This window comes from Danio aesculapii, chromosome 5, assembly GCF_903798145.1.
Source record: "Danio aesculapii chromosome 5, fDanAes4.1, whole genome shotgun sequence".
Lineage (NCBI taxonomy): Eukaryota > Metazoa > Chordata > Actinopteri > Cypriniformes > Danionidae > Danio > Danio aesculapii.
In genome coordinates, this window is record NC_079439.1 from 18,897,353 (window position 1) to 18,905,680 (window position 8,328).

Below are 8,328 nucleotides of genomic sequence, written 5' to 3' on the forward strand. Positions count from 1 at the left end.
CACTGCTGAGGTCACTGCAATGCTTGAAAGGTGGAGCCTCCGCTACGCAAACAGAGGAGGCGAGACTGAGACGCACGCGCGCGCGCTCCATCATCATCATCATCATCAGCGGGGCCTCGTCGAGTCTTGAGCAGCGCAAACACACACTTTTGCTGTGATTTGTGAAAAAATGTGATGGAGAAAGTACACGCAGAGCGGAGGTGAAATATGTCGAATCAAATGGAGTTCATAAATATAAAGTCCTTGTTAAATCACATTATATGAAATGTTAAAACACGTGGCCGTTCATTCACTTTTTTGGACTGAGATTGGACAGAAATTGTAGAGCAGTGTGTGCGCGCGCGCAAACAAGCCAAACTTTCAGTGTGCAGGCTTGTGATATGATGTGGGTATAGTGTGACCTCTGGTGGCAGATTTAGAGAATTATGTTATTTAGTTCATCCAAAACTGAAAATACTGTTATCATTTAGGCCAGGGGCATCCCAAACATTAAAAAAATAGCAATGCCAGTGACGCGACCCCCAATATCCTCCTTGCGGGAACCACCATGTAAGGGCAATTCTTCAACTATGGGCACTTTTGGAAGGGCATCCGCTGGAAAGACTAAGCCGAAAAGAAAATGAATGAATGAATGAATGAATGAATGAATGAATGAATGAATGAATGAATGACATAATGTTGTGTGCATTGCAATATTTTTTAGCAAAACTGTGCTGTTACTCTGCAAATCGGACCTTCAAACTCTGCTCTTACTGGTGGTATGTGAAATCAATGAAGATTGGCCAGCTGCTCAAATTTAGACATGAAACCTCCAACACTAAATTGGGCAGTGTTTCAGTGTCATTGTCCAACCCCTGTACTTTTGCAATCCATATTGTGTTTTGAAACCATAAATGTCATTTCCACCACAGTGGCAAAATGACATTTCTACAGTTTATTGAGAAAAAATTAAAGATCGCTACACCAATTCGCTTTGAATTCATCCTAGCTTTTCATGTATACAAAATACTTTTATTTACCTTAATTTTGTTAGTTTTTTAAAAACACCTTTGAAGGTACAACATGTTTGGAAATGAGGTAGAACAAATTTATTTCCTTATCAAGCAATATTTACCTTGACGTGCTCTGATGACACTATTCATTTTCACAGAAACCACCTAATTAATCTTTCACACAAACTTTTTAAAGCGATATTACAGTGTTGTGGTGGAAATGACACTGATACTGTGCGACAGCTCTATTTAGTATGAAAATTTATATTGATAATAGTCTCACATTATTAACTATAAAATATTTAAATAATTTCACTAGTGCTTATTTAAGATACATTAATAGTTACCAGATAAATAATATTTTTAAATGTTATCTTCATTGTTGAAGTTTAAAACAAGGTAAAAACAGTGATTTTTGACACCTAAAAAGAGGTCGAATAATATGATAAAAATATAATAGAAAACTAGTAAAAAAAATTAAGTAAGTTTTATTGTTAGTTTGACAAAGAAAGAGACATTTGAACAAAATTATATATATTCTTGGATATATAATCAAAGGACATAAAAGTGCCCGTATAGTTAAAGAATTACCCATAAATATAGAAACCTTGAATGCAACGGCACACACACACACACACACACACACACACACACACACACACACACACACCAATTGGCCCAAGTCTGTTCTTCGTTTCATTTTTTTAATTTATATGAGTGCTGTAAAGGTGTCAGAAAGTTTGACCAGGTGCCATAAAATCAGTCTTGCTGCATTTGATGCTATGCTTTGTCTTTAAAATAATGTAATCACTCCAAGGGTTGCAAAACAATAATAAAAACATTGAAAGACTGTTAATGTAACTATAAACTACTATTTTTGTCTTCTGTAGGTTATGGATATAATATGGTTATTCTAATGGTATAATAAAATTAATTATATTTTTTGGAAATCACCAAGCGACCCCCCCCCTCCCCCCATCACTGTCCCCCTGGTGGGTCCTAACCTCCACTTTGGGAACCACTGATTTAGGCTACTCAATCGTCACTTGTCACAAACCTGTTTGAGCAATACCAATAAACTGCCATGTTTGCGTGGTCATTGGAAATTTAACAATTCCCTTTTGAAAGATACTTTATTTAATGATAATGTTAAAGATTTAATTTTAGGTACATTCTCTAAAAATCTGTTGATGGTTATAAAATGAAATGGGACATTTTTATATTTAAACCAAGGCAGATTGCTATTCAAAGAAGTAAATATTTAAAGGTATCAAAGAATATTAAAATGCGCGATTTTGTTTAATAAAATAAACACTTTATTGCAAAAAATACAAACTCTAGAAGAAGTTTGTTTATTTTTATTTAAATAATCAGGCTTATTTGAATTTGGCTAGAGGAATGTTAGATTCAGCGCAAAATGGATTGAGGAAGGAGAGACTAATTCCAGTTTGTTTGTTTTTCTGTAGAGAAGAGGAATGGCAGGAAAAGCTCATTGACAGCATTCAATAGTAATGGTGTCAAGTGTACAGTCTCCTTCTTCTGCTCCACTTTCATCTGCAAAAGACAAAGACAGCACCAACAGAGCCCTACCTGCTGACTGAGCTCCAGAAATGCACAAACTGTTTTCCAGCAGTTTTCAGATACATTTTCAACAATGCTCTTGAGAGTCTCCTTCTTCTGCCTGTAGTGGTTCCATTTCCTACAATTTTTAACTGCCACAAAGACATTTATCTAACTATCTATGCCCACCACCACCCCCTTCCTTCTGGAAGGACATCCGTCAATGCCCCCATCCATCTGCCTTTGAAGGATATTCCTGATCATCAGTTTCCAGTCATTGCTGAGGTGTGTGATTCCTATTTTTCTCCACATGCTGCGCTCCAGTCTGTAAACGACATAGACAGGACTAACAGAGCTCTACATGCTTGCTGAGCTCCAGTGGTTCCCCTTTGATGGGAAATATGACGTGTCTAAGAAAACGGGCCAATGAATGCCAATGAGTTGGCAGAGCTCAGCTTCGCAGGTGCTGGTGATTAATCATTAGTAGAGTATATAGTCAGCGCACGCAAAGCAAGCCGTTAGACTTTTTGCTTCAGAGTCTCACGAGAGACTGAAAACCTTCTGCTAAGCTGTCTTCCAGAAAGAAAGCAATATTCCATCCAGTGCAGGTGATGCAGTGGCGGCTGAACTTTGTCTACTTCCTGTCCCCTGGGCATTTCACTGGTGGCTAAGAGAAGTTTTAAATAAAAGAGCAGATTCTCCTTAGAGAGCAACAGGGTCGAGCTTTTTAAAGAATTCAATCCGACCGTGAGTTTCAAGGTGCGGTGGTTTCCTCTCCCCGGATAACAAGCATAAAGTATTGTGTCACATGTCTGGGGTTCAGCATGTTGAGGATGTGCTCGCAGACAGTTCATGCCCTCACTGCAAGGGCATGACTGTTACGCAACTTAGGTCGCGGTGCACTTTAGCATGAAGGTGCGCCACCCGTGCTGCTCCCCGTAAGTCAGTTAGCATCAAGGCGGGCCTGAGGGTCACAGTGGGGGCTCATCCATTGCCTGCGGACACCTCACTTCATCACAGTGCACTGCATCCAAGCTTAAAGTGAGTGTGGTGGTGCATCCCCCGAGATGACCACTCTCTCACTTTATGACACTGAGAACCAGATGTCCATTGCTGCATCAAAGGGTGCGGTGACATGTTCTGATGACAGTCAGACGGGCCACTCTGAGAAGAGGAAAGCTGCTCTCTTGAACCGCTGTCAACACAAAATACTGTTCAAGATACGTACGCAGAAATGCATAGTTCAGTGCATCTATCCTCGGTATTGGTTTGCAGCTATAGACCTGAAGGACGCGTACTTTCATTCTTCCACACCACCGACAGTTTCTCCAGTTTGCATTCAAAGTTCAAACATGGCAGTACCAGGTTACTGCAGGGTTTTCACCAAGCACATGGAGTGTGCCCTAGCGCATCTTCAGCTCGCGGGAATCCGCATACTCCATTATGTCAACGACTGGCTCATTATGGCTTCGTCATGGGATCAGTTGTTGTGGCACCGGCCTTTAATCAATACATTGTTGAGTCTATGGATAAAATAACTCAAAGTAGCTCAAAATAGCTCAAATGTGTTTCTTTTAAGTAATTTAAGTATAATTATAGGTAAGGGCTTTTTAATCAACAACATTGTGAACATTAGGCTTTTGATATTGTTGTGGTGGTGGTTGTTTTTATTGTTGTTGTTCATTTGAGTATTGTTTTTAGTTTGAATTTGTATCATTATTGGTATAGCCATCTCCATAACGGCGCGCCTCACAGAAGAGCGCGCCAGGCTGGTGCTGTGCTGTCTGAGACTACTCGGAAGGAACATAGTAGTCCCACTGAGAATTTTTCAGAGGTTCCTGTGTCATATGGCATCCACAACCGTTATCACCCTGCTCGGATTGCCTCATATGAGACAACTTCAGTGCTGGCTTTATAATCAGGTTCCTAGATGGGCGCACACCAGGTGACCACCACGCCGCTGTGTTGCTGCACCATAAGTTCTTGGATGGACCTTGCCTTTTTACGGGCTAGGATGCCCTTAGAACAAATGTCCAGGCATGTTGTCGTCTCGACGGATGCTTCCAGCACATGCTGGGAGGCAGTGTCCAACGAGCATCAGCTGTGGGTTTATGACCGGACCTCAACTGTATTGACATATGGTCAGGATGGACAGCACAGCAACAGTGGCGTATATGACCCCTATGGACAGTATACGCTCCAGCCGCATGTCACAGCTCGCTCCCCATCTGCTCCTTTGGAGTCATACATTGTTGAAATCGTTGTGTGTCATTCACATCCTCAGCAGCCGATGCGCTCTCATGGCAGCTGACGTCTCAAGCAGAATGGAGTCAACCCAGCATGGTCCAGCTTATGTGGGAGCACTTTGGGGAAGCCCAGGTCGACCTTCTGCTTCCCCTGAAAATGCCAATTGCCAGCTGTTTTATTCCCTGACTGAGGCCCCCTTCAGCACGGATGCGCTGGACCACAACTGGCCCTGGGCATGCGCAAATATAAATTTCCCCTAGTGAACCTACTTGCACAGACTCTGTGTAGGGTCAGGGAGGACGAGGAGCAGGTCTTGTCAGTTGCACCTCTCTGGCACAACTGTACCTGGGTTTCTGAACTCACACTCCTCGCATTGGCCCCTCCCTGGCTTATTCCCCTAAAGAAGGACCTCCTTTCTCAGGAACAGGGCACCCTCTGGCACCCGAGCCCAGATCTTTAGAAGATTCACTGAGTGGTTCACTAGATTCACTGAGCGGTGTACTTCTTGCAGAGAAGATCCCCGGAATTGCCAGATAAGTGTTGTGCTATCCTTCCTTCAGGATAAGCTGGAGTGTAGGTATTCACCCTCCACACTAAAGGTTTACATTTCTGCCATCTATACTCACCATGATGCGGTGGATGGTAGCAACTCAGAAAGCATAACCTAACTAACTATCCAGTTCCTCAGAGACGCAAGGTGATTAAATCCTTCCCACACCCATCGCATGCCCTCTTGGGATCTATCTGTAGTCAAAGTGGGTATGCAGAGAGATTCGTTTGAGCCACTTGACTCAGTATCCTTACAAAAATCTGTCCATAAAGACAGCTCTGCTGGTTGTGTTGGCATCGATCAAGAGGGTCGGGATCTGAGGTATTTTCAGTAAGCAAATCATGCCAGGAATTCGGGCCGGCCTTCTCCCACGTTATTCTAAGGAGGTTTTTATCTGTCATGGTGGTCGGCAGAAGGGAAGCACCTATCTTACAGATATTTGTAGAGCTGCGGGCTGGGCGACACCTAGCACCTTCGCAAGATTTTATAACCTTCGGCTGGAGCCTGTTTCCTCCCAATTGCTGGGTAACCTCGGCCAATCTGGAGGAAACTGCGCTTGCTGCGCTATGCTCCCTAACACGGAGACAGCTCATAAAGACAGCTCTGCTGGTTGCACTGGCATCGATCAAGAGGGTCGGGGATCTGGAGGCATTTTCAGTCAGAATTTCAGGCCGGCCTACTCTCAGGTTATTCTAAGGAGGTCTTTATCTGTTATGGTGGTCGGCAGAAAGGAAGCACCTATGTTACAGATATTTGTGGAGCTGCGGGCTGGGCAACACCTAACACATTCACTAAATTTTATAATCGTCGGATGGAGCCTGTTTCCTTCTAATTGCTGGGTAACCAATCGGGAGGAAACTTAGCTCAGTGTCAAATACACTTGCTGCGCCATGCTCCCTAACACGGAGCTCTGGAGTGAGTTCCCCATCTGGCGAACCCTAGAAAGTTCCTCCGAGGCCCCCAGCACCGGACTCGACTGGGTGCCTGGCCCATTACAATGTCTAGTATGCCTGCTTGGTCTTCCCGCGTGTTGGGGATCGGTGCCAGCTATGTGTGATCCCTGTTGGCGATCCCATATGCGTTATTCAGCCACGGAATGTTCTCCCTTCTCAGGAGGACCCGTGTCTTCCCTACCGGCTAACCAGCTCATCATATGTAGCGCTCCCCCTGGAAAGCGCTAGCCCTCATGTTCATATTGTCACCTAGTCTCCTCTTGTGTAGCAGGTGGCTTCAGCGGCGTTGTGGGGTGTAAGTCTTGTTGTGAGTTTCTTTCTTTTGCATGTTGTGTGTCCAATACCTAAAAAAAAGAAACACTTGCCACAGACAAGACATCTATCTATCTAAGCCCACCTCCACCCCCTTCCTCTTGGAAGGACATCTATTTATCCATCCATCCAGGAAATACCTAACCTGAGCATAAGTTTAGTCACTGCTGAGGTGTGATTCCCAATTCTCCACATGCCCCAGCTTAATCTGCAAAAAACAAAAAACAAGAAAAACAAAGCTTGCTGGATCTCCAGCATTAAACAAAGTGTTTTTCAGTGCTCTTTAGATAAATCTCCACTGATGCTCTAGTGAGTCTCCTTCTTCTGCTTTGTTGCTTGTCAATTATCTAAAAAAAGAAACACCTGCCAGACAAGACATCTATCTATATAGATCTAATCTATAAAAATGTTGAACAGGCCGACAGCATAAATTACAAATAAATAAAGCAACAGCCAGACAATCTATCTGCCAATAGACTTACAGTAATATGCAATAATATATGTTAAAGCTCACAGCATACAAATACATTATAACAGATCTATTTATCTGAAAATATAGCAAATAACAATCTGCAAATGTTAAATAAGATAGCAATATACAAATAAAGCATATAAACAAACAAAAATATTGTATATTGGTCTATCAACTTGACAATATGACAAATGGCATTCTACAATTATAAATAGGCTAACTGGCAACACTGGTTGAAGGTGGCGTGACAGATCCTTTGCCTAGAGCAGCAGTTCAGCTACCTCCGGCCCTGCCTTCAACAAAAACACGCAGAAACAACCATATAAAATAAACTAAAATTATACTTTTAGAAAAATCTTTACATACCGCTAATGTCAGCGATGATCAGACACTTAATGCAATTTCTCTTCGTCATGGGAAGTTTTTCGAATGCATTCTTTTTTAGAATGCCACACGGACTATGGTTACCACAGCAACGCCACCGCGCCATATTCAATCATCTTAAAAGCCCAGTGCGCAATTTCAGTGAAGCACTGTGGAATATAACAATAAAATAATTATGTAAAGGATTTGGCTTTTGAGTAAATAATAGCAACTTTGTTTCTCAATTTGACTAACTTTTGTATGTTTATATTACATTTTGCATGCATTTATACGTCTCTTTTCAGGCATATGTAACTCCCGCCGGTCCTACACCACCCAACCCGCTGTGAGCTGGGATCGAAAATATAGGTCAGTTTAAACATCGCACCTGGTTCAGATCCAACAATAATTCAGGGCAAAAAAAAAAAAAAATCCTTATTCTGGTTTTGCAAAAGCAGCGGGATACCTACGAAGAGTTTATATGCAAAAGCAGATACTCCATTTTAGTCATTTTGAGACGTCGGTCAGACGTCAAATAAATAAATAAAATAAAATAAAAAAAAAATACATTTTAAGATTAATATAAATGTTCCAACATATATCTAACGCGATTTAATGTTTTCAATTGTCAACATGTTCAGAATGTATTATATTTATAATTTTTAAAAAACTGAATACAGCGTCGAGATGTTATTTTATTTCAAGTTTGCGCTTTTGGAGATAGATTTCAATATTTGTGGCTCCCTTTGTTGGTGAAAATTATCATTACACAAGGATTTGCCAGCTCCAGAAGCGAGAGATATGTGTGTGTGTGTGTGTGCGCGCGTGCGTGCGTGCGTGTGTGTGTGCCCGTAAAACAATAAACAGTAACTTTGAAAA